The sequence below is a fragment of the Ictidomys tridecemlineatus genome, unplaced genomic scaffold (assembly GCF_052094955.1).
Source record: "Ictidomys tridecemlineatus isolate mIctTri1 unplaced genomic scaffold, mIctTri1.hap1 Scaffold_46, whole genome shotgun sequence".
Lineage (NCBI taxonomy): Eukaryota > Metazoa > Chordata > Mammalia > Rodentia > Sciuridae > Ictidomys > Ictidomys tridecemlineatus.
In genome coordinates this window covers 403,579-430,319 of record NW_027522984.1, presented here as the reverse complement: position 1 = coordinate 430,319, position 26,741 = coordinate 403,579, and the positions used below count along the sequence as shown (strand labels likewise).

At 38.4% G+C, this 26,741-nt stretch overlaps 1 pseudogene; it reads right to left on the bottom strand.

Annotated features, from left to right (window-relative positions):
- Positions 1 to 1,518: 1,518 nt before the first annotated feature.
- On the bottom strand, positions 1,519 to 2,564 carry LOC144373700 (olfactory receptor 2AE1-like; annotated as a pseudogene).
- Between the last annotated feature and the right edge of the window lie 24,177 nt (positions 2,565 to 26,741).

Sequence of the window (26,741 nt, the reverse complement as noted above, 5' to 3'; positions counted from 1 at the left end):
TGAAAGTACCCTTGACAGCAAAGGAATGCCTTGGTCAGAATGGGACAAAAGTGCTTCTCAAAACTCTGTAGAACTCAAATGTTCCCCATTTGCACTTCTCTTGGAAGTAAAGACAAAAAGGAGCCTTGGAGGGGGAAAGCATAAAATTTCCCTGAAGGTTTTGTCCATCTTTAAACTGCATTGGTTCAATCAAGAGGCATAAATGGACTCTTTTAGAAGAGAAGGACTACTCATATACTTCAAATTATAAAACCTACTCAGGGTTTTCTATGTAACCCATGCATGAAAAAACCTGAAGAAACATCCATGAAGTTCATTTTATTTAGCTTTACAGAGAGTTTGACTCTGGTTTAAATTTTTCAAATTCATCCATTTTACTTAATTTTTTTTTCTTTGTGGTACCAGGGAACTCAGGGCCTCACCATTGCTAGGCAAGTGCTCATCCATTGAGCCTCATCTCCAACTCTCTTGATAAAATTTAAATTAAAAAAACACAAGCCAACATGATTTATCCCATGCATGGTAGTGAATAGATGCTCATAAAATATTTTGTTGAATGGACAGATGTATATATGCTTTCACTATCCAATCTTGACAAAGCTTATAAAATAAATGGAAGAAATCCTAGACATACAAGTTTAAAAGTAGTTTTCATATGTTTATACAGCATTATTATCTGAAATTTACCTTTTCTAATTTCTTCTGGTTTGGGTGCTTCATTTACTACTTTTAAGTATGCTATATTAATGTTTTCAGATTTCTCTGAAATTCAACAGGGAATCATTACTTAAGCCAGAAAAACCAATGTTCTAAAGATTGTGTCAAGAGAAAAGCCTGTAAAGTAGAATCTGAATCTTCCTGAAGATTTATGTTTTGTTCTTAAAGAAAGATGTATGTCAGAACAAAAGAAATCTTGATTTGCTCAGTGAATAAAAAAATGAATTTAAGATAGATTGATGCTGCTCTTGAGTTACTAGTGATGCTGGACCTTCTCTGGGCTTGGTAAGAGTCTCTACAAAGTACTCTGTGTTGTGTAATGAAAAGGAGGTGACCACCTCATTGCCAAACGTGAAGACTTAGCCTTTGTTGTTCTCTTGGGACTCTCTCCAACACTCTCCATACCCTTACCTCTTTATTCCTTCCCTTATGAATTCATAAACACTGATTCAATGAACTATAAAGGTCTATGAGTATAAATTTTGTATCATCTACCCTTTTGTTCAAAACAGCCTTTACTTCCCATGATTCTGATATTAAGCAACACATTCTAATTTTACACTCCATAAATACCCTCTGGTGGCATAATTTACATAAGTCTTGGCAATAAATAATAATAGAAAATGTCCTTAAATATTTATCTTAATATTTTTACATTGTCTCTGACCATTATATGTCTTTTTTAATGGGGTTTGTAAAGATATTTCTCTAATACTCTGAATGATTGCAGACACATACGCAATGCTGCTTGATTTCCTGTGACTAAGTTAAAAAAGTGAAGTTAGTCATAAACCACTTTATTCTTGGAGTAGTCAGAGAACATAAGGTATTTGGACTCTTGAAAACTCTTAGAGATTTACTCAGAATAACATCTACATTTGAGACAAACACAGGTATACTCATTGGGAGATAAAATCTCTCCTCAACACTCTCCTCGGAGTCTTAGCTACATCCTTATTCCAGAGAGTATAAATCAGAGGATTCAGAGTAGGAGTAATGATGCTATAGAACACAGAACCAACTTTGTCTTGCGTGGAGTGCGCTGGGACCTGGTTCTCATGTATGAGAAGATGCAGGCACCAAACCAGAGAGAGACCACAGTGAGGTGGGAGCTGCAAGTGGCAAAGGCATTTCTCTTACTCCCAGCTGAATGCATCTCAATGACACTGTGCAGGATAAAGCCATAGTATGTAGAAACCAGGATGATGGGGAGGAGGAGAAGCACTATGGTGCTGATATATGCTGTGGTCTCATTAACAGTGACGTCAACACACACCAACTTTACAACAGCTGGATACTCACAGTAGAATTGGTGTATTTTCCGAGTTCCACAGAAAAGAAAGTGCATCAAGATGACTGTGTGAATTAGGGAGTTCAGAGATGCCCCCAACCATGAGGTGAGGGCCATCATCAGTGCCACCTTCCTGCTCATGAGCACAGTGTAATGCAGAGGATGACAGATGGCAACATACCTGTCACAGGACATGGGAGCTAGCAGAAGACACTCAGCACTACCCAGAGACAAATAGAGAAAGTGCTGGGTGGCACATCCCAGGAAGAAGATGGACTTGCTGCCAGACAAGTAGTTGGTAGTTATCTTGGGGATGGTTGTGCAGATGTGCATCAGGTCCATGAGGGAGAGCTGGCTGAGCAGGAAGTACATGGGGGTGTTAAGTCCACGATCCACACAGATGAGGAGGATGGTGAGGGTGTTGCCACTCAGTGCAACAAGGAAGATCACCATGGTCAGGCAGAAAAGAAAAAGGTGGGTTGGGGAGTCATCAAAGAGCCCTTCAAGGATGAAGTCTGGCAGAGATGTCTGATTCCTCAGCCACATGCTCCCTTCTCAGCCCCTGGGGAAACAGGGAGTAGAGACAAATTTTGATGCCCAAAATATGGGATCCTTCATACATGATGATAAGCACTTTGATCCAAGAAAACATTTGTGGAGAGATTTTTTTCCTACATGTAATTATCCAGCACCTGAAATTATTGAAATATATATATATTTTTAAAACAGGCATTATAAGGTGAAGATAGCATAAAGCAGGGCGGACAAGAGGCAGACTAAATCTGAAAGCTTGAGCTGTAACTCCACAAAGGAAGACAAAAAAATGTCAGGTGTGCTTGCCTATGGAATCAGTGGCTGGGATTCTTTTTTTATTGACTGTTTTTAGTTATGCAAAATATTTGAGTTTGTTTTAACATAATTCTAACGCATAAAATATAATTTGCTTTAATTCAGTCCCTAGTACTTCCCCTTTCTCTCTCCTTCTCCCTTTCTCTTTTCCCTTTCCTCTACTCTACTGATCATTCTGCTATTGATTTATATTTCTTCATTAGTTACTTTTGGATATACATCCAGATTAGATCCATATGGTATGTTTATATAGGCACCTGGGAAATTTAGGTCAGATTTCTTTTTTTTTAATATTTATTGTTTAGTTCTCAGTGGACACAACATCTTTGTTGGTATGTGGTGCTGAGGATCGAACCCGGGCCGCACGCATACCAAGCGAGCACGCTACCGCTTGAGCCACATCCCCAGCCCTAGGTCAGATTTCTAATGAGGCTGAATGCACACCCCTAGCCCAGAATTCAAAGAACCTAAAAGAGAATCCTGGGGAAGGTAGAGCAACTGCAGGCCCAGCCACTGCTCCATGTCAGTGAGGTGTGAGCCAGCTGACCAGCAACTACATATTAGTACTACAGGATGGCTGCTTCCTTTCTAGCCTCTAATCTCCCAGGAAACTCCTCTAAGATCCACCTTAAACAGAAAAGATGGATTAGAGAGAATTTGGTGAAATGTAGTTCATCCTAGCCAACCTCACACATCACAAATTCACAACAGTCCATCTTCTGTCAATTTGAAACACACATATCTTTTTCAGTCAGGTTAATCTCCAAATACAACAGTTACCTGCCTAAAAAATACAATACATCCAGCATGAAAGCAAATGTTAACCCTTTCTTCAGGCAAAAATCCACAGTTCTTTAATTTGCCTATGGGAGACAGTCATTCTTCTGAAACATGTGACCCTTTTGTCTCCTAGTACTTCAAAATTATCTGGTTAAGATATATTCAGAATATTCATGTGGAAACAAGAAATAAATCCTCATTACTCCTACCCACAGAATAGATCATCTTATCCAAAAAAGTATTTACCCATTCTTTAGCTATCAGCCATTTCCTCACTCAGTTCTAGAATCTGCCAAACAGAACCATGAACAAACCAGGCATGGTAGCAGGGGTAAAGATTATCCCTGGATTTAGCACAATGGACTTCTACTCACCAAGGTAAATCTGCCTGAAGCAACTGCTAAATACCCACTGCCAACAGCAAAAAACAACCTGAGTTGATAGCACCCTGATAGTATTGGACTACTTTTAACATAAAATGGACACTTGTGGGTTTTTTTTGTTTCTTTGTTTTTTATTTTGTGATTCCATTTTCTGAGAGTTGGGATGTCCCTGCTGCCACTTTAGGATCCTCATAATAACTGAATCAGCAGGTGAAGAAGTTCACCCTATGGCACGGAGTGATTGATTCTGACTAGGAAGGGGAAACTGAGTTGTTACAACTACACAATACAGAGGAGGAAAAGGAAGTATGAAATCGGGACATTTTCTAAAGTTCCTCTTCAAACTCCCAGGTCCTGTAATGTAGAGCAATAGAAAAGTAAAGCCCAAGTCAGATCATGCTGATAATAGCTCACATCCTTCAGAAAGAAAGTTTTGGGTCACCCTACCAGTCCAGAAACAATGACTACCTATGAACCAAGGAAATATGGACTGGGAAGTGAAATAGGATAGTTATAAACACCAATAATGACCATGTGGAAAACCCTCAGGAACACAAACTACCATAGTTTGTGCATTTCTTCCTAATGCTGATAAGAATATTATCCATTAATATTATAGAAGTCAAGTGTTTATTTCATTTTCATCCTCTTATCAAACATAAGAGGAATTAATAAAACCTCATATCATATTTGAGTATTTCAATAACTAGATATAAAAGGAGGAGAATGAATCAGTAGGGATAGAATAAATTTCACACAAAATACAAAAAAGGATTTTTTCCCCTAAATGAGGAAAGGATTGTATATTTTACATACTCTTCTTGGAAAAAGAAGATGATAGAATAGTCATATCAGACTAGGTAAAAGGATATTTTATGTTGTCTTTATTTGACTATTGATTATAATTTTTGAAAATGTGAATGGATGCTGTGTTGACACAAAACAAAGCAACAATACCTATGCTCTAGGAAGACTTGTGAGGATCATGACATTCATAAGAGTGAACACAAATAATTAAAAATATGTGAGTATTAAAAAAACTTAAAAAATAAAAACAAAAACCACAGGACTGAATGCATTCTGATCAAATATCATTTTTTTCCAGGAAATAAAGAGCTCACATTAATTTTTCCTGTGCCCTAGAGTCACTCTAGGATTTTTTTGGCAGTCATGTCATATTTCACACTCAGCTTCTGTAGACTAAGAGAATAATTTCAACACTGCTCCCCCTGATTACTCCAACCAAGTCAAGATGGTCTACAAACATCCTTTCTACCTAATTATCCATACATATCTCTTTTTCCTCATTAGTTTCTAACTATATCTGTAAACCTCCATAGTACAAGTTTTCCACCATCTGACTCTATTCCTCTTCCTCCCTTAGGTAACCCGCCTAATAATTTTTCAATCTTACTTGTGGCCCTTAAATTACATTTTTTGGTTCAATGTTTTGTTTTGTTTTGTTTTTGTGCCTTCTCAGGAAGAATTCTCATGGGCTAACCAAATGTCTTCCTCGATTTAAAGGATAATCTCACAATGCTCTAGTTTCTAATAAAACCTCAAGCAACAGCACTATCTTACCTGGAATTTCCTGTGCAGAAATTTGTAGACAGAATAAGCACAGAAGTGAAATGGAGAAGGAAGAACAGTCCTCCCAGACACACTTTGGCTATTGGTCTTCCACACAAGCACTTGCTGAAGTATTCCTCAGACTCCTCCTCCAACCCTGGAAATTGCCATCTCCTAGTAGTATACCAGAGAGGACATTGGTCCAGCACAGTCATCATGATTTGAACTAATTACTCTAGTGATGGAGCATCACAGAAACATTAGGATATGGGGTTCTGTGACCCTCTCAATATCTGTGCTCATATTTTGAGCCCCATGAGCCCACAGAAGTACAGATTAAGTAACTTAATGCATTTGGCCCCTCCTAGTTGGAACTTGGTATGGTATATATGTTTCCTCTGTCCCTGAACATATATTTGAACTACTTTTCATTACCAGGTTGAGAGCCGGGAAATAGGAATGGCCATTCATGTTACCTGAGTAAGATGCTAAACATAATACCAGCTTAATCTTCAATGCTCCCAGAGTCCAACAAGGATCCACTTTGCAGTCTCTGTGGTTTGGAATCACTAAGGTACCCTCTTTCTAGCTTTATCTTCAATCCCTACTTAGTAACATCCAAACATGTATATGTTATGCAGTTACTAAGCTCCTTCTGAACTATGTTTCCTCAACAGTAATCACAAGGGTTAGAAGAGGTCATACTTGGCCTGGCATGAGTCTTTCATGAGAAAAGAGGAGCATACTCCATGAAAGATAAAATACCCCCTGGTCCTCAGGACCTATGATATCAGCAGATGTGAATAGAGATCTGAATCCCTGGTGGCATCAAGAATTCCCACCAGAACACACCCTGGATCTCGTCTGGGCACCATTACCCAACATACCAATTACTCTATGCTGTGTGCACTGAGGTGATAATCCCATAGTGCTGTACTTAAAGTTTTTTTGCAGGGTTGGGGGACCTTGATAATTCTGGGACTCTGGCTCAGAAGATAGCATGGGGATACTCTCTCTAGGGGCCAATTAACAATGCAGAGTAACTATTCCTACACTTCCTGACTTGTTTTATTCATTGCAGAACCCAGATCTCTGTAGCCCCTTTCCATGCTACCCTCTTAAGACAATTTTTGAGAAAGATCAAGTCTCCCTTACCCAGTATGCCCTTTTAATGGTTTTCATGAATATCTTTACACAGAAAAGAATTTAATAAATGAAGAAAGTTAATTCCCACACTAACACTTGGTGATTCTCCAGGAATAAATATTACTACATAAATATAACATGTCAGGAAAATGTGGTATATAAACACAATGAAATATTACTCAGCCTTAAATAAGAATGAAATTATGGATTTTCAGGTAAATAGTTGTAACTAGAAAATATCATGCTAAGTGAAATAAGCGAATTCCCCCCCCCTCTGAAAATAAAAACAAAGCTTAATATTTTCTCTGATATGTGGATGCTGATCCATACTGGGACAGGTGGGTCTGGAAGAATGAAGAAAATTTGGTGTTTGTGTAGAGTGCAGTGAGAGGTGAGGTGGGGCTGTGAAGATGAGAAGGATGGTATAATGAGACAGACATTATTACCTTATATACACGTATATACTGAAGTGACTCTGCACCATGTACTGTCAGTGGGATGAGAAGTTGTGCTGCATTTGTGTACAATATGTCAAAATGCATTCTACTTTTATGAATAACTAATTAGAACAAATTTTTTAAAAATCAGTTATAGCAGAGGATCATAAAAAAACATGCCAGGATATTTTATAATAATGTATTCATTACAGAATCCAGATCTCTGTAGTCTCTTTCCATGCTACCCTTTTCAGAAGACAGGCTGAGTATCTTCTTCTGTCTTTTCCCATGTAATATATTAGCAGGTAATTTCCACCGTCAGTCTTATTAGTATTCCAATTCTTATAAAGTACATTAAATAACATGTCATTTACATAAACAAATAAAAAGAAAAGTGCATTTTTCTACATTGCATTTACTCCCATGTTTCATTCACTCCCTGCCATCCTCTTGTCATAAGGATATTTTGGAGTTTTTCCCTTAGTTTTAGATGACACACATAATCTATTTCATTTTTATGTGGTGCTAAGGTTTGAACCCAATGCCCCACACATGCTAGGCAAGCACTCTACCACTAAGCCACAGCCCAACACTCATCATAAGCATATTTGAGATATTGTTTCTCTTTTCTCAACTCAGATATCAAAATGTCTTGCTTCACTGAGCTTACCATGACTCCATATTGTGGCTTGTTGTTTAAGTAGATGAAATGTATTACCATTGTCTTCAATTGCTTTTATCTATTACTATTACTTTTATCTGGTACCTTCCTTTATGCAAGAATATAATTAGTTTAAGTTAAGGCAGCTATGGCATTTATATGACTCATTCATTTTTTTGACAAATATTGTATGAGTACTTGCTGTGTTCCATGCACTGGATTGATTACATAGTGATTAACAAGCATGAGGGGTCCTTTCCTCCTTAAGATTTACAGATACAAATATGTCAGCTTGTGTTAAGGATTTGTGTTAATCAATGCCCATGCAAGTGACATGAAACAAATTTTTTTGAATTTTTTTGTTCTTTTAGTTATGTATAACATTAGAATTCATTTTCACATACTTAAAAAAGCATGAAATATAATTTGTCCTAATTCAGTCCCCAGTATTTCCTCCTTTCCCTTCCCTCCTCCCTCCCCATCTTCTCTATCCTCTACTCTACAGATCTTTCTGCTATTGAATTTTATGTTTTTTTTAATAGTTAGTGTCTTGTGGATATACATTATGATGAGATTCACTGTGGTATATTCACATATGTGGTATATTCATATATGTATTTCACATATATTCATATATGTGAAAGTTAGGTAAGATTCACTCTGCTGTTCTACCCTTATCGTGTTCCTTCTCCCTCCCCTCAGCCCCCTTTATCTATTCTACCTATCTTTCTTCTATTTTTATGAAATCATTTTCCCTTTATCTTTTTTTATCTTTTTTTCCCTTTTATTTTGGGGTAGCTTTCACAAATCAGAGAAAACATTCAATCTTTGGCTTTATGAGTCTGGTTTAACTCACTTAGCATGGTGGTCTCCAGTTCCATCCATTTACCAGCAAATACTATAATTTCATTCTCCTTTATGACTAATACTCCATTGGCTACAGATGAATATATATATATATATATATACATATATATCACATATTCTTTGTCTATTCATCTGTTGAAGGACACCTTCGTTGGTTCCATAGCTTGATTGTTATGAATTGTGTTTCTACCAAACACTGATGTGGCTGTATCCATGTAGCATGCTGACTTTAGCTCCTTCAGATATATACCAAAGAGTGGGAGTCATATGATGGTTCCATTCCTACATTCTTTTTTTGCTTGTTTGTTTTTGTTTTTTTGCTTTATTTTTCAATTTTTTTGGGGGGGTTATTTGTTTATTTATTTATTCTCCTTTGGTATATATGACAGCAAAATGTATTTTAATTCATTGTACACAATTACAGCAAGCACAACTTTTCATTTCTCTGGTTGTACACAATATAGCATCGCACCATATGTGACGTCATACAGGTATCTAGTGTAATGATGTCTACCTACTTCCACCATCTTTCCTGGCCCCTTGAGCTCTCCCCTCCCTCCCTCCCCTTTGCCCAAAGTTTCTCCATTTTCCCCATTTCCCCCCATTAAGGATCATTATCCACTTATCAGAGAGAATATGGCCTTTGGTTTTTGGGGATTGACTTACTTCACTTAGCATTATATTCTCCAACTCCATGCTTTTACTTGCAAATGTCATAATTTTATTCTCTTTTAATGCTGAGTAATATACTATTGTGTGTATATAACACAGTTTCTTTATCCATTCATCTATTGAAGGGCATCTAGGTTGGTTCCACAGTTTAGCTATGGTGAATTGAGTTGCTATAAACATTGATGTGGCTGTGTTACTATAGTATGCTTATTTTAAGTCCTTTGGGTATAGACCAAGGAGTGGGACAGTAGAATGAATTTTGACATATCATACACAAATGGAGCACAACTTCTCACTCCTCTGACTGTACATGGTAGTCACTTCAGTATATACATGTATATAAGGTAATAATGTCTGTCTCATTCTACCATCCTTCTCATCCCCACAGCCACACCCCAGTCCTCACTTCCCTCTACACAAATGGTAGTTCCATTCCAAGTTTTCTAAGGAATTTATATACTGCTTTCCAGATTGGTTGCACCAATTTGCAGTCCTACCAACAATGTATGAGTGTGCCTTTCCCCCCACATCCTCACCAGTACTTATTGTTGTTTGTATTCTTGATAACTTCCATTCTGATTGGCATAAGATGAAATCTTAGAATAGTTTGATTTGCACTTCTCTAATTACTAGAGATGTTGAACATTTTTCATATATTTGTAGATCAGTTATGTATCTTCTTCTGAGAAGTGTCTGTTTAGCTCCTTAGTCCATTTATTGATTGGGTTGTTTGGTTTTTAGGTGTTGAGTATTTGAGTTCTTTATATATCCTGAAGACTAGAACTCTATCCGACATGCATGTGGCAAAAATTTGATCCCAAAATGTAGGCTCTCTGTTCACCTCATTGATTGTTTCTTTTGCTGAGCCCATTCCTAGTTTTTTGAGAAATCTCCATATGACCTTCCAGAGTAGTTGCATTAATTTTCAGTCCTACCCAACAATGTACAAAAGTACCTTTTCCCCACATCCTTGTCAACACTTATTATTATTTGTACTCTTGATAATTGCTATTCTGACTAGGGTGAGATGAAATCTCAATGCAGTCTTGGTTTGCATTTCCCTTACTGCTAGAGATATTGAACATTTTTTACATGTTTGTTGTCCAATTGTATTTCTTCTTTTGAGAAGAGTCTTTAGTTATTTTGCTCATTTTTAATTGAGCTATTTGAGGAGGTTTGGGTGTCAAGATTTTTGAGTTCTTTATATATTATGGATATTGATGCTCTGTCTGAATAACAGGTGGCAAAAATCTTATGCAAGGTTTCTATTCACTCACTTGTTTTCTTTGCTATACAAAAATTTCTTCATTTTTATGCCATTCCATTTATTGATTTTTTGGTTTTATGTCTTTTGCTTAAGGAATCTTGTTAAGGAAGTCAGTTCCTGTGCTAACATGTTGAACTGTTGGGCCTACATTTTCTAGGAGTTGAAGAGTTTCCAGTCTAATTCCTAGGTCTTTGATCCACTTTGAGTTGACCTTTTCATGGTAAGAGATAGAAATTCACTTTCATTTTTCTACATATAAATTTCCAGTAACTCCAAAACCATTTGTTAAAAAGGCTATCTTTTCTCCAATTAATGTTTTTGGTACCTTCATCTAGTATCAGATAATTGTATTAATGTGGATTTGCCTCTCTATCTTCTATTCTATTTCATTGTTCTTCAGTCTGTTTTGGTGCTAGAGTCATGTTGTTTTGTTATTATAGCTCTGTAGCATATTTTGAGGTCTGGTACTGTGATGCCTTCAGCATCTTTTTTTTCTTTTTGGCTCAGGATTGCTTTGGCTATTTTGGGTCTCTTATTTCCCCAAATGAATTTTAGAATTGCCTTTTCTAGACTGTTAAGAATGTCATTGGTATTTTGATGGAAATTGGATTGAATATTATGGTTTTGGTGATATTGTCATCTTAATAATATTAATTCTGCCTATCCATGGGACATCTTCCCATCTTCTAAGGTCTTCTTCAGTCTCTTTCTTTAGCATTCTATAGTTTTCATTGCAAAGGTCCCTGACATCCTTCATGATATTTAGTCCCACTTTTTTCAAGTTATTGTTTCTTTTACAGTGGTTCCTTATTGAAGTATACGAAAGTGATTGATTTATATTGAAGTATAGGAAAGTGATTGATTTGTATATGTTAACTTTGGATGCTGATACTTTACTAAAATTTTATCAGCTCTAGAAGTCTTGTGTTGGAGTTTTTGGGGTCCTCTAAATATATGATCATGTCAATAGCTAGCCAAGATCATTTGAGCTCCTTTTCCTTTTTGTATTTCTTTAATTTCCTTTTCTTGCCTGATTGCTCTGGCTAGAGTTTTAACAACTGTATTGAATAGGAATGGTGATAGTGGACATCTTTGTCTTATTCCTGTTTTTAGAAGAAATGCATACTGTTTTACTCCATTCAGTTTGATATTGCCTTTGGATTTGTCATGTATAGCCTTTACAATGTTGAGGTAAGTTCCTTCTATCCCGAATTTCTCTAATGTTTTAAACATTGATATGTGTTGTACTTTGTCAAATGACTATTCTGCATTTATTGAGATAATCATGTGATTCTTATCCTTAAGTCTATTATGTGGTAAATTACATCTATTGATTTGCATATATTGAACCAACCTCTCAGCCCTGGAATGAAACTCCCTTGATTGTAGTGTACTATCTTTGTAATATGTTTTTGTATCCAGTTTTCCAAAATATTTTGGGGGGCGGGAGGGACTGGGCCTTGAACTCAGGGACACTTGGCCACTGAGCCACATGTCCAGCCCTATTTTATATTTTATTTAGAGACAGGGTCTCACTGAGCTTCTAAGCACCTCATTGTTACTGAAGCTGGCTTTGAAGTCACTATTCTCCTGTCTCCGGAGCTGCTGGGATTACAGACCTGCATCATCACACTCAGATTCTCAATATTTTCTTAAGATTTTTTTGCATCTGCATCTGTGTTCATCAAGGATATCAGCCTGACATTTTCTTTCCTTGATGTGTGTTTGTCTAGTCAGGGTGATGCTGGTCTCATAGAATGAATTTGTTAGTGAATACCTTCTTTTCAATTTCATGGAATAATTTGAGGAGGTATGGTACTAATTTTTTTCTAAAGGTTTGATAGAACTCAGCTATTACTCCATCTGATCCTGGACTTCTCTTTGTTGAAAGGCTTTTGATAGCTATTTCAATTTCATTACTTGATATTAATCTGTTTATGTTTTCTAGATCCTCATAGTTCATTTGATTTGGTCATATGTCTCTAGAAATTTTTCGATTTCTTCAAGAAGTTCTAGCTTATTGGAGTATAAATTTTCAAAATAATTTCAGATGATCCTCTGGCTTTCAGTGGTATCTAGTGATATTTTCTTTTTCATCGCTAATTGTATTTATTTGAGTCTTTTCTCTCTTCATTTTGGTTAACTTGACTAGGGGGGTTATCGTTCTTGCTTATCTTTTCAAAAACTAACTCTTTATTTTATTGATCCTTTGTATTTTTTATTCTCAATCTCATTGGTTTGGGGCTCTGATTTTAATTCCTGTTTTCTACTGACTTTGGTGTTGGTTTGTTTTTCTTTTTTCTAGGACCTTGAGGCATAATGTTAGTTATTTATGTGTTATCTAATTTTTTAATGTATTAACTCAGGGCTAAATTTTTTTCTTACATCTGCCTTTATACTGGCTCAGATATTTTGATATGTTGTGTACCTATTCTCATTTGTTTATACGAATATTTTATATCTCCTCCAATTTCTTCTGCTGTCCATTTATCGTTCAAAAATGTATTATTTAGTCTCCAGGTGTTAGAGTGGTTTCTATTTTTTATCAGGTCATTGATTTCTAATTTCACTCCATTATGTTCCATTAGGATGCAAGGTATTATCTATATTTTTTTCTATTTGCTAAGATTTGCTTCATGACCTAAAATGTCACATATTTTAGAAAATGTTCCATGCACTGCTGAGAGGAAGTTAAATTCAGTAATTGATGGATGAAATATTCTACAGATGTCTATTAGGTCCATTTGGTTAATAGTATTTTTAGGTCTGAGGAATCTTTACTTAGATTATGTCTGGATGACCTATCTAGTAGTGAGAGAGGTGTGTTGAAGTAATTGGAGCCCTGAAAGAGTAGAGACAGGAGGGACAGAAAAAAAAATCTGAAAAAACCATTCTATTATCCAGCTTGACCTAGGTAAACTTACCAAACACTCCACTCTAAAAAAAACAGAAAATATTTTTATATGTATGTGGAAAAGTTTATCAACATAAGCTATATTCTAAGCCATAATAAAAGGAGCAATAAATTTAAACTTTAAGTCTTCAAAGTATATTCTCAGGCCAGTACAAAATTAAAAATCAATAATAGAAATATCTCCTGAAACTCCAAATATTGAGAGACTTCTAAATTACCCATAGGTCAAAAAAGAAATCAGAAGGAAAAAAAAAATGTTTTGTTTTGTACATTAAGACCACTTTGCTGGACTGGAATTGTAGCTCAGTGGTAGAGCACTTGCCTAGCATGTGTGAGGAACTGGGATCAATTCTTGGCACTGCATATAAATAAAATCAAGGTTCATTGAAAAAATAAATAAATAACATGGATTATCTCTTGGAGGCCATTCTCACATGTGATTTAAATTACCTCCCTGGCTAGGTGAGAGGCGCTTAGACACAGCTGTGTTAGAGCTTTTCCCCACCCTTCTCCCGGTCTTTGCAGAGGTATGCCTTGCCACTGCCCGAAAACCCAATTATCGTCCCTGACCTTGGGATGCTGCCCCCCCCCCGCCGCCTTAATGTTCATTGGATGGGAATTTCCCTTGAATTTTTTGTTCTGTAATAAAAGTTCACTCTCTGGCCTGTTCTCTCTCTCTCTCTCTCTCTCTCTCTCTCTCTCTCTCTCTCTCTCTCTCTCTCCTCTTTAGTGAACCTCAATACCGCATTACATGGGTGGAGGCAGAAGCTAGGAAAAGCCAACCCAGGGCTGGTATTAAAGGTAATTAGAGTCTTATCTCTTTAATTTAGATCTCCCTAGCATTTACTCATGAATTGAACTTTCTTTCATGAAGCCAGTGCTGGTCATGTGGTGGAATTATCTTAAAACAAAAACAAAAACAAAAACAAAACAAAACAAAACAAACAAACAAACAAAAAAACCCCACTTTACTGGTATTTGATCCCTAGCACTACATAAAAATAAATAAACGAAATAAAGATATTGTGACCATCTACAACTAAAAATATTGAAGATAATAAAAAAACAAATAAAACCACTTTACTGAGGAAGGAGTAACATACAAAACATTGGACATATTTAATATATAAAAGTTGATGAGTTCAGAGATAAATATACTCATGAAATCACTCTAAACTACACTATAAACATATCCATCACCTCCAAACTTTACTCTTATTCTCTTTATTTATCATTATAATTTCTGCATGTAAAAAAAAACAATATAAGTTCTACTGTCTTACAAATTCTTAAGTATACAAAGTATAATAGAAAACTATAGGCTATATCTCACCAGCCACCTGCACTGACGATATTAACTGGGTTCACAAGAGCTGGCTGCAACATTAAACTAAGAAAGTGGTGAGAAAGCACAGGACACAAAAGAAATTTTCACATGGAAGGTGGACTGCTCTGTGACCTTAAATGTCAGCTTTCACGCTGGAAAAAGCACTAGAAAAGAGAGCATGCACCCAGAATCCCTTTATGTTTATAGGGGAGACACACAGGAGTTTCAATAGAATGTTCTTCACCAAATTAAGCAGGAGATACAGTTTCAAAGGGAGTTGTCTAATCCCACTGGGTAATGCCCAAGTCCAGGGCTAGAGAAAACTTCTTTGCAGAGTGAAGGTGGGGGCCACTTCATTGCATAGAGTAAGGTGTGTGATACTAGACCAGCACCCCCTTACTCAAAGCTTAGGGGATTCTCAGATTATGGGCAGGCAGACTTACACAGATCTATACACTGTATAGTAGAGATCATATGACATATTCATCTTGTATAAAGGCTGAAAGTAAAGGAAGAAAAAGATATTCTATGCAAACAGTAACTGAAAGAAAACATGGTGAAGTTATACTTGTATAAGGCAAATAGACAAGTCAAAACTGGTATTAGAGACAAAAAAGTCATTAAATAATGATTAAAGGGTCAATTCAATAGGAAAATGTAATGATTAAAAATAGGTATGCAAATTGGTTGCAGTGGGACATGCCTGTAATCCCAGCCATTTGGAAGGCTGAGACAGGAGGATCTCCAGTTTAAAGCCAGCCTCAGCAATGGAGGATCTCCAGTTTAAAGCCAGCCTCAGCAATGGAAAGGACCCACTCGTCAGTGAGTCCCTGTCTCTAAATAATATACAAAATGTGGATGGGGATGTGGCTCAGTGGTCAAGTGTCCCTGAGTTCAATCCTCAGTACCCAAAGGAAAAAAAAAGCTATGCAACCAAAATCACTCTACCTAATTTAAGGCAAACACTGACAGATCTAAAGAAAGATATCATCAGCAACACATTAACAGTAGGAGTCATTAATTCATAACAGATTAATCATGTAGACAGAAAATCCATATGGAAACAGAATACTTTAACACAATACACCAAATGGACCTAACACAATAGAAATACAATTGGAAGGACAAGGGAGATAATATGAAGGATTCCTAATGAACAAAGCTGAGATAATTTGACCAAAAGATAAGTAATGTGATGCAACCCAAATGATAAAATAAATCTCCATGAGCTCAATTTGGTATAAATAATTAAACAAATGGAAGAGAAAGGAAGTCTTCCACTCAGAAACATTACAAATAATTTAAGTGGACACACATCTCCCTCCCCCACACACTTTTGCCACCAGGCCTTGCTTGGCTCTGGCTCCTGTCCTCAATTGCATTCTCCTAGCTGCTTCCCCAGCCCCTTAGGCATGGGATAGACTTTGTGACTTTTTTATTTTTTAATGTGGTGCTGAGAATCCAACCCAGAGCCTCACCCTCTCTCCCTGAGCTACAACCCCAGCCCAGTAACTGGATTTGAAAGCACAAATAAATAAGGGGAATATGTGAATTTTAAAAATAAAAAAATAAAAACCTAGCTAACACAGCTTTAACCTTGGGCTGAAGATTAACAACGCAAGGGAAGAGCCTCACCCTCCAGAAGAGACACGTGGGCGCTCCCAGCGTCCCAGACTGCACATCGGATCCTTCCGTTGGCACTTCCGGTCTCTCCTTCTAGAAACCACCAGGTTTCCAGAGTTCTTGGAGTTTAGTTCCAACCCACCCGTCTAGAGACTGGTGTAAGAGATGGGCCTGTCTGTCTTCCTCACGTCAAGATGCCCCTCTGCCCTCTTTGGTACCTGGCAGAGAGCACCTTCTGGTGGAGGAGGATACTCATGACCTCAGGGGGCAAGGGTGGTGCAGTCTGGCTCTCACTGTGGATCTGAGGAGTTGAGATCCTAGAAGGTCTACGTGGGGCTCAGAAAGTGGAGGTTAAGTAAGGATGGCCAAACCACCTTCTAGGAAGTCCCAATAACTGTGCCAAGAACAATGGCTTCTGTGGTGAATGATGCTAATTTGCTGCCAACACTCCTAATGAGTCATATCACATATTAACAGAAAAACCTTGCAGAAGTCCCTAAGTAAAATTGAAAATCTATCATGAAAGTTTCTTCTCAATAATGTTTGTATGTCAAAAGCATCAAAGAGGTTCAGTGTTTCAGTTTGTTGTTTTGTTATTATTATATTATTATTTCTTTGTTTTGTTATTTGAATCCCATCCATACCTAATGAGCAGATAGGGTCAACATCAAGACCCACAAAAAAAGAGGAAAAGGACTGAATAATATGAGGTGAGGATATGAATGTGGTATTTTTTTTCCCTCTCAAGTGAAAATTTAATTTCTTCCTAATTGTAGAGGAAAAGTTTGGAACTGTTGCCACCAGTGATTTAAAAGGAAGCCAAGGGATAAAAAAATAAAATTTGTTTATTGGCTCCATTTGATATCAGAATAATGATTTGTAGAAGAATCAATCAATCTTGCAACAGCCCACAGGAAGAATAGGAAAAAGTATTGATGAGTTTCCCAATGATAAGAAATTAGCAATGTGGGTACTGGAAGAAGTCCTGATAGGAAAGTGTAATCATTTCTTAGAACTGCCAAAACAAAGCTTAGGGAAATCTTTAACCAAGTCCACTGTCCCTGTGTTTTCAGTTTCAATATAGCTGCTAACATCAGAAATGGTAAAAATGGGGCTGGGGATGTGGCTCAGGCGGTAGCGCGCTCGTCTGGCATGCGTGCGGCCCAGGTTCGATCCTCAGCACCACATACCAACAAAGATGTTGTGTCTGCCGAGAACTAAAAAATAAATATTAAAAAAAAATTCTCTCTCTCTCTCTCTCTCCTCTCTCACTCTCTCTTTAAATAAAAAAAAGAAATGGTAAAATGTTTTTAAAAGCTCTTTTTAATATTCAAAATATTCATATTTAAATATAATTAATATAAAATATTTTAAATATTTGAATATGACTTAGATGCACCTTGGAAAATTTCCTGTCCTAGCTCCACTGGCCCTAATTCCTTAAATGAGACTGCATCTTCTGAAGCACATTGAGAGTGAATATTAAATAGTTCAATTAGGAGGATCGAGAGGAAAAAGAAGTGTTTGGGTGGCCACTAGAAAAGTGACTAATGGAGGCTACCATATTTGTTTGTGTGCATCTTATGCAGGAGCTGAAAGGAACATGAAATTGGAATCTGAATGGATAGTACTGATGGACTACCCAGGACAGAAATGAAGGGGGGAAAGGGAACCAAAAAATGTGTGTCTCTAAGCCAGAGTTCAAGGAGGGAATTTTCATTCAAAAGAAGAATAGCTTTATTTTCCATGAGTCATTAATGGCCTAGCTAAAAATGTTAGGGGACCCAGAAAAATAATACAGCCAGAGGTGTGAGACAAAAGGAGAAGAAAGAAGTGTCAGGTGTACTCTGTCCACAGCGCTACAGTAAAATACCTCATGAGCTGGGCAAACCCCACCCGGTAAATAGTTGTATCTCCCTCTGGAGGGATGACAGGGAGACTTGCTAGAGACTGATGGCCAGCTGAATTCCAATGATTATCCCAGATTTCCACATGAGGCAGTAGATATTTTTTAATCTCTAAAATAGTTCCACAGTAATCTTCAAGGTTTCTTTGCTCTCCAATTACCAATAACATTACTCTGAAGTAAAAAAATGTCTTTTATTCCCCAGAATAGATGGTTAGTGTTGAAATCTGTTTATGGTATCCTGAGGATTCCTTTATCCAGACAATAGCATGAAGATTGAGATGGGGGCAGGGGGAATAGCAACATAATATTACATATTTCTTAGTTGTGAAGTTGTATAATATCACTTGATGGTAGACTGATAAAGGTATTGTTAGACCAGGATGCAAAAAAAAAAGACTATCGACTTTAATTAAAATCAAATTAAAGCAAACTTATTATTTCAACCAGCTGGGCTGCCTCTCCCAACAAAAACCACAGGAACAAAAGACAGCCTCGAAACTTTCTAGAAGCGCAGATTTATAGCCCAGAAAATTACACAAAGGCGGGGGGTGAGAACTTACAGATAACAAAACTCTTGACGAGCATGACACAAAGGCTAGTTTATAATATTGTTGGCCCCGACATCAGAATTTATAACGGTCATTAGAGCCACAGAGAGGGTTGTTATCTGGTTAGGGAAAGACAACCATGGGTGAGTTCAAGACATGGGCAGGCATTCCAAGAAAATTTATAATTCGCAGTAATTTATAGTAAATCTGAAATTAGCTTTTCATGTTTGTGGAGAGATGGCTCCCAATTTTAAGGAGGAATCAGGCTTGGTTTATCAGTATATACTGTGACACTTAAAGCAACACTAAAATAAAACCAGTGTAAATAATAAATCAACAAGGAAATAAAGTGGAATGACTTTAAAATCTTGATTTATCAAAAAGAAGGTGGGAAAAGAAAGAAATACAACAAAATGCAAATAGCAAGATAATAGACACCAATCTCACTGTATAATGATCACATTAACTATAAATATCTGTTACCCTAAACTAAAGGCAGAGAGTTTGGTTTTATCATCTTAAAAAGCGAGACCCAACTATGATCATTTTATATGAAGACCCATATATGTTTAAAGTAAAAGAATTAAAGTGATATAAGATGTGAATACTAAAGGAATCTAGTGTGACTATATTATATCAACAGATTTAAGAGCAAAAAATAGTACCAAAGATAAAGTTCATTTCCTAGTGATAAAGGAGTCAATTTTTGTCATGCATTTCACCTTTAAATACATTACAAACTCAACAATATGCTCGTTTTGTTTTTTAAAATAGTCAATTAGTTTCCTGTTGTGGTTCTCCAAAGAAACAGAATCAATAGGATGTCTGTGTGTATTCACGTATGCATAAATGTGTGGGTGTGTGAGATTCATTATAAGGAATTAACTCACATGATTATGATAGCTGGCAATTCAAATCCGGTTGGGAACCAAAGGATGTATGGGCCTAACAGAAGTGTTGATGAGTCGTAGATCCTTAACTAAGTAATAGGACCTGTTGGGCTTTTCTTCCACTAGAATGGGAGTATAGTAAGGGGAATGAGCAGGACGGAGGTACTCCTTTGCTCACAAGGTCCTGAATAATAGGTTGTAGGCCCATAGGAGCTTTTGTGGGCAGCGGGTATTGAGCTTGATTGGGGAAGGTGTTAGGATCTTTACTGGTGGGCAGGAAACGGTGAAGGGAATGTGAGTATCCCATACAATCGGGTCAATCAGGTTCGTAGGTAAGGGGTCCTTTTTAGTATGATGTTTCATATCAGCCTCACCAGTGAAGCAGAATGGCCAGTCTTCTGCCAAAGGGGCCAGAAAAGATGAACAGGCCGATTCTGGGGTCTGACAGATGCCAGGAGCCCGGATGTTGATTGTTGTATTGAATTTAGAGAGAATATCTCAGCCACGCAAAGGAACTGGTCATTGGGGCATAACTAGGAATGCCTCAGAGAATGGGAAGTTGTCTATGGAACAGAGTAATAGGGAATTCTTTTTTGGATAGATGGTCTCTCCTTCTACCCTGACAATAGGAGAGGTAAACAACACTGTTTGCCCCCAGAATTCTGTCAGGACTGAGAAGGTAGCCCCAGTGCCTAGGAGAAAGTCAATCTTGCACCTATCCACCTGAATCTTCACCCTGGTTTTTGTCTATTGACAGGACAAGTACTAGGACAAGGGACAAGAACCCAAGATTCCATCAATCTTCCATTGCCATGCCCAGAAGGTCAGATGGTAACCTGGCCATAGGCCTCCTATGGTATCTAGGACACTCAGAGCCCCAATGACCTTCTTGTTGACATTTAAGGCATGGGGTATGTGCAGTGCATGGTGCAGGGCATGCCCTGGCCCAATGTCCCTCCTTGCCACACTTGAAGCTGGTACCCAGGGGGGATTTTGGTGATGGGCAGCAACCCAAGGAAGCACCCTGCAGGGCCTGGGTGAGCATCTGAAATTTCTCAGTCTGGGGGGTGGCAGGGCTTTGTTTGAGCTGTTTTGGTTTAGCCCAGATGTCGAGGTAGCTCTGCAAGAGGAAATATGTCATAAGAACATGATGACCATCTGGGGTTTCAGGATCTATGTTACTGCTGAAGGACTTTCATAAGCTGATCCAGAAATTTCGATGGGGTCTCCTGTAATTTTTGGAAATTGACAGCCTTACATCCCACTTTTTTGAGCCCAGCAATAATACATGCAAAGAATTGGTTCCTACTCTGTATGCCATTGTGTATTATCTGAGGCAGCAAATGGCCCCGGAGGGTGATTGGGATTAACTCAGTGAGTTTCATCAACATGGGCTCTGGCAAGTTCTCAGACTCTGGTACGTTCCTCTAGAAGGAGAGTATTAACCAATAACATGTAAGTGAGGCTATAAGCCTGGAAGACCCATTGACCTCTCTTCTGTGGTGAATGAGCCCAACCTTCGCTCGAGTTGCATGAAGTCATTCATAGAGAATGGGACATGTACTCAGATAATGCCCTCAGGTCCAGTAATTCTCTTAAAGGGACCATGGTTTGTGGGACTAGGGAGAGGGACCTAGTTTGGAGTAATAAAGGTGTCAGCCAAGTCAGGGGGAGCACCTGAGTGGTTGGATGGAGCTGACAGGGGAGGTCAGTAGGGAGGGGTTTCATCTGCTGGATAGGTCGGGGTGAGAACAAAAAAGAGAAAAAGTCAACATGGGGGATCTCCTTCCACTTTTGTGAGCGCTCGCAGAAGTTAAAAAGATCTCTGAGAATTGTCGGATCTAGGAATCCTCCTGGGGGCCATTGACTTTGATTATGTAATTGATAGTAAGGCCAATTTTGTCTGCAGAATTTAATAAGGAGGAGTCTTCAGAGAGGGAAGAAGAAGCCCCTATAGGTCAGCAGAGGGACAAGGGTGGTTGAGAGAGAGAGAAAGATAGATAGAGAGAGAGAGAGAGAGAGAGAGAGAGAGAGAGAGAGAGAGAGAGAGAGAGAGATGAGTGCCTTTTTTTTCCACCCCTCAGGACCTCTCACTCATGAACTGGGTCCCAGAGAGTCCATCATGAATGTGAAGGTTGTGGTGGGATGCATTCTCTCCTCCAGATTGGGCATCAGAGGTTTGCTGGACATTCATGGTAAAAGCCCCTGTGTATAGCCAATATGAAAATGGATACCCAATAGGGGAACTCACCTACTGAAGAGCCGGTGTTCTGTGAGTAGTAGCAGCACTCAAAAGAGAGGACAAAGATGGCAAGCCTTGAGAGAGGGGGCCCTCAAGCAGCAAGGCATTCCCCCTCCCAGGTTTCATCTCTGATGAAAGAACAAAAAAGGCAGTTTGACAGTTATGACAGTTTAACAGTTTAATGGTTTGCAGTTGGCATGGGGTGCTTTCTGATTGATGGGTAAGGATCATGTGAGTCAGCAGGTCTAGTCTGATTGGGTGGATAAGGATCATGTGAGCCTGCAGGGCTAGTCTAATTGGTGGGTAAGGATCATGTGAGCCAGCAGGGCTCATCATTGGACAGCTATTCTCGGGAGATGGGGAAGTTAAAGGGGAGAACTTGTGAGAGGGCAGATTGGCAAGTGTGGCTGAATCAATGAGAAAAACCTACCTTTGTTGTCATTTTATGTAATCTGTTGACTCACAAATCTACCCAGGACACAGGTATGGTTGCTTTGTTTTGTGTCAACACAGCACTCATGCATTTTTTAAAAAAATCTTTGCTCAATATTCAAATAAAGACAACATAAAATATTCTTCTACCTAATCTTACTATTCTATGGATAATCTAATATGTCCTCAACTTTTCCCAAGAAGAGTATATAAAATATACAACCCTTTCCTCATTAAGGGAAAAAAATTATTTTTTTTTGTATTTTGTGTGAAATTTATTCTGTTTCTACTGATTCATACTCCTTCACTTATATCCAGTTATTTAAATACTAAAATATGATTTTAGGTATTATCCACACCTCATGTTTGATAAGAGGATGACAATGAAATAAACACTTAATTTGTATAATATAAATAAACAAATTCTTATCAGCATTAAGAAGAAATGCAAAAGTATGGCACTCTGTGTTCCTGAGGGTTGTCCACATGGTCATTACTGGTGTTTATAACTATCCTATTTCACTCCCTAGTACATACTGCCTTGGTTCACAGCTGGTCATTGTTGTTAGTCAGGTGGGTGACCCAAAACTTGATCTCTGAAGGATATGAGCCTTTATCAGTGTGACCTGACTTGAGATTTAGTTTCCTGTTGCTCTCCATCACAGAACCTGGGAGTTCGAAGAGGCACTAGGAAAATGTCCTATGTCACACTTGCTCTTGCTCTCTGTATTGTGTAGTAGCAACTCAGTTTCCCATTCCTAGTCAGAATCAATCACTATGTACCAAAGAATGATTCTTCTTCACCTGTTGATTCAGCTATAATGAGAATCCTAAATGGCAGTAATCTCAGCTCTCAGAAAATGGAATCAATTTGTGTCTGGGTTGAAGAATCTCTCTCTTTGTCACTAAGAATTTTCTTAAACAGCAGAACTGAAAAGTGCAGGAACATATAATGTTGGTGGATCATAGACATCAATGATATACGGGGAGAACACACTCTCATTTCTATTCATTGAATGCTTGGGGTCTGATCCTATGAATCCTTGTTGTGGGAGAAGCAGTACCATAAATTAGATGTAGACATGGAGCACGTACACATCCTGGAGGACATTGCCCCAGCAATTAGAGATGTTTCCAGCTACGTGTAGCTTGAGGGAGAGTCTTACAAGGATATTTCACCATTCCATCAGGTTCTGTGTTTCAGGAAGTTGGAAGACCTATGTTAAGTATAACAAATCCCATGAACACAGGCCATGGGATTTGTTATACAGGCCATGTTTGCTGAGAATCAATCTCTTTGATCAGGAGCAATGCTGCGTGGAATACTCTTATGGCGAATAAAGCATTCTGTGAGTCCAGAGATGTTAGTTCTGGCAGCAGCACTTCAGGAGAGAAAGCAAAATCCATACCCAGAGTGAATGTCCAGTCCAGAAAAAAAAGAGTGGCCCTTTCATGTTGAACATGGTCCAATGTCATCAATGTGCTATGAAGGGGCTGGCTGATCACCCCAGGGAATGGTGCGATGTTGGGAACTCAGATTGGTCTTTGCTATTAGCCATGATTATTCAGCAGGGGATTCAGACAGATTGGCCTTGGTGAGTGTACCTTCATCTTGCTGAATCCAGGAATAATCTTTACCCCTGATGCCATGTCCAATTTGTTCATGGATCTATTGGGAAGATGCCAGGACTGAGTGAGAAAACAGGGGTTGATATCCAAAGTACTGGTTAACCCTTTTGTTGGATAAGAAGATCTATCCCGTGATGGGTAGTAATGAGTATTTCTTTGTTGTTTCTGAAAGAACGACCGGACTAGGCTTGTCATCGGAGAAGTACCTGTTTATTGAGGAACAGCTTTCCACAATTATAGAGCCAGGAACCATTCAACAGAGCAAGGTATTGGTACAGGGCACTTTCTGATTGGTGGATAAGGACATGAAGGTCAGCAGGGCTCACCATTGGGCAGCTCTTCCTGCCACTGTCTCTGGGCATGGGGAAGTTAGTACCAGAAGAAAAGAGTGGTCAGTGCCATCTTTGGAGCCAGGTGACTCCCAACATTTTCTGTATGAATCTTTCTCATATAAATCATCCAGAAAATTTTGAAGTTCCAGGATATTAAAGGGGACACATGTATCAGAGGATTGAATATATTTCTTAGGTGAAATAAAAAACTTTGGATTTTCTCCTGAACAAAGGGTTAATGTGTTTGCCTTCATGGTGGATGTATTGTCATAGTTACAAATGTATCATTTTTGTATTTGGAGGTTAACCTGACTGACGGAGGTATACATGTGTGCCAAATTGGCAGAAGATGAACTGTAGTGACTTTATGATGTGTGAGGTTGGCTAGGATGAACTACATCTCATCAAATTCCCTCTAATCCATCATTTTTAGTTAAGGTGGGTCTTAGAGGAGCTTCCTGGAAGATTAGAGGGCAGAAGGGAAGCAGTCATCCTGTAGTATTAATACGTTGCTGGAGATCTGCTGTCTCATTCCTCACAGGTATGGAGCAGTGGCTGGGCCTGCAGTTTCTCTACCTTCCCCAGGATTCTCCTTTAGGCTCTTTGAATTCTGGGCTAGACGTGGGCAGTTAGCTTACTAAAAACATGACTTAAATTTCCCATGTACCTATATGAACATACCATATGGATCTCATCTGGATGTATATCCACAAGTAACTAATAAAAATCTATAAATAATAGGAGATCAGCAGAGTAGAGGGAAGTAATCAGAGGAAGGGAGGAGGAGAGGAAAAAGGGAAGTATGGGGACTCAATTGAGGCCTATTTTAACCTTTATAATTATGTTAAAAGAAACCCAGAAAGTTTATAGAATTCAAAAGAGCCAATACAAAAAAGAATCCAAGTGCCTAATTCCATAGGCAAGAAGAACTGACTCTTTTTTGTTTGTTTGTGTTCTCTTGTGGGGGTCACAGCTCATGCTTTTGGATTTCGTCTGTCTCTTGTCTGCCCTGATTTGTACTATTTTCCCTTTCTACTGCTTGTCCTGTAGACTTAAAGTTTCCACATCAGACTTAAACATGACGGCAGTGCACCAACTCCTTAACCAGCTTCCATAAAGAAATAAGGCCAAAGTTCTTTAATGCAACCCTTAACCATTTCATGTATTAATAGAAATGTCTTAGTGGTTCAGCTGCTCTTGTTATAAGCTGCCTGTAAAATAAGAAACATAATCCAACAACCATGCAAACATAGACACACACTAACACAAATCACACATATGATTACATACACATATGCCTATATTTAGTAAGAAGAGTCATAAATTTTGGCCCTTAATAGAGTCTTGGAAATTCAAATGACCATGATCGTGATGACAAATTTTAGGTTTCTCTTGTTTTGAAAAACTGAATTTCAATAATTTCAACTGTAAATTAATTACAAATAGAGAAAAAATCTCTTCACAAACGTTTTATTGGATCAAGAGATCTTATCGCCATGTACACAGGATCCCATATTTCTGGCATCACAATCTGTCTCCACTCCCTGTTTCCCTAGGGACTGAGAAGAGACAATGGGGCTGAGGAATCAGACGTCTCTGCCAGACTTCATCCTTGAAGGGCTCTTTGATGACTCTCCAACCCACCTTTTTCTTTTTTGCCTGACCATGGTGGTCTACCTTGTTGCACTGAGTGGCAACATCCTCACCATCCTCCTCATCTGTGTGAATCATGGGCTTCACACACCCATGTACTTCCTGATCAGCCAGCTCTCCATCATGGACCTGATGCACGTCTGCACAACCATCCCCAAGATGGCTACCAACTACCTGTCTGGCACCAAGTCCATCTCCTTCTTGGGATGTGCCACCCAGCACTTCCTCTATTTGTCTCTGGGTGGCGCTGAGTGTCTTCTGCTAGCTCTCATGTCCTGTGACAGGTATGTTGCCATCTGTCATCCTCTGCATTACACTGTGCTCATGAGCAGGAAGGTGGCACTGATGATGGCCCTCACCTCATGGTTGGGGGCATCTCTGAACTCCCTAATTCACAAAGTCATCTTTATGCACTTTCCTTTCTGTGGGACTAAGAAAATACACCACTTCTACTGTGAGTATCCAACTGTCTTGAAGTATGTGTTAATGTCACTGTCTATGTGTCCACAGTGTTCATCAGCACCATCGTGCTTCTCCTCTTTCCATTCATACTGGTTTCTACATCCTATGGTTTCATCCTGCACAGTGTCATTGAGATGCATT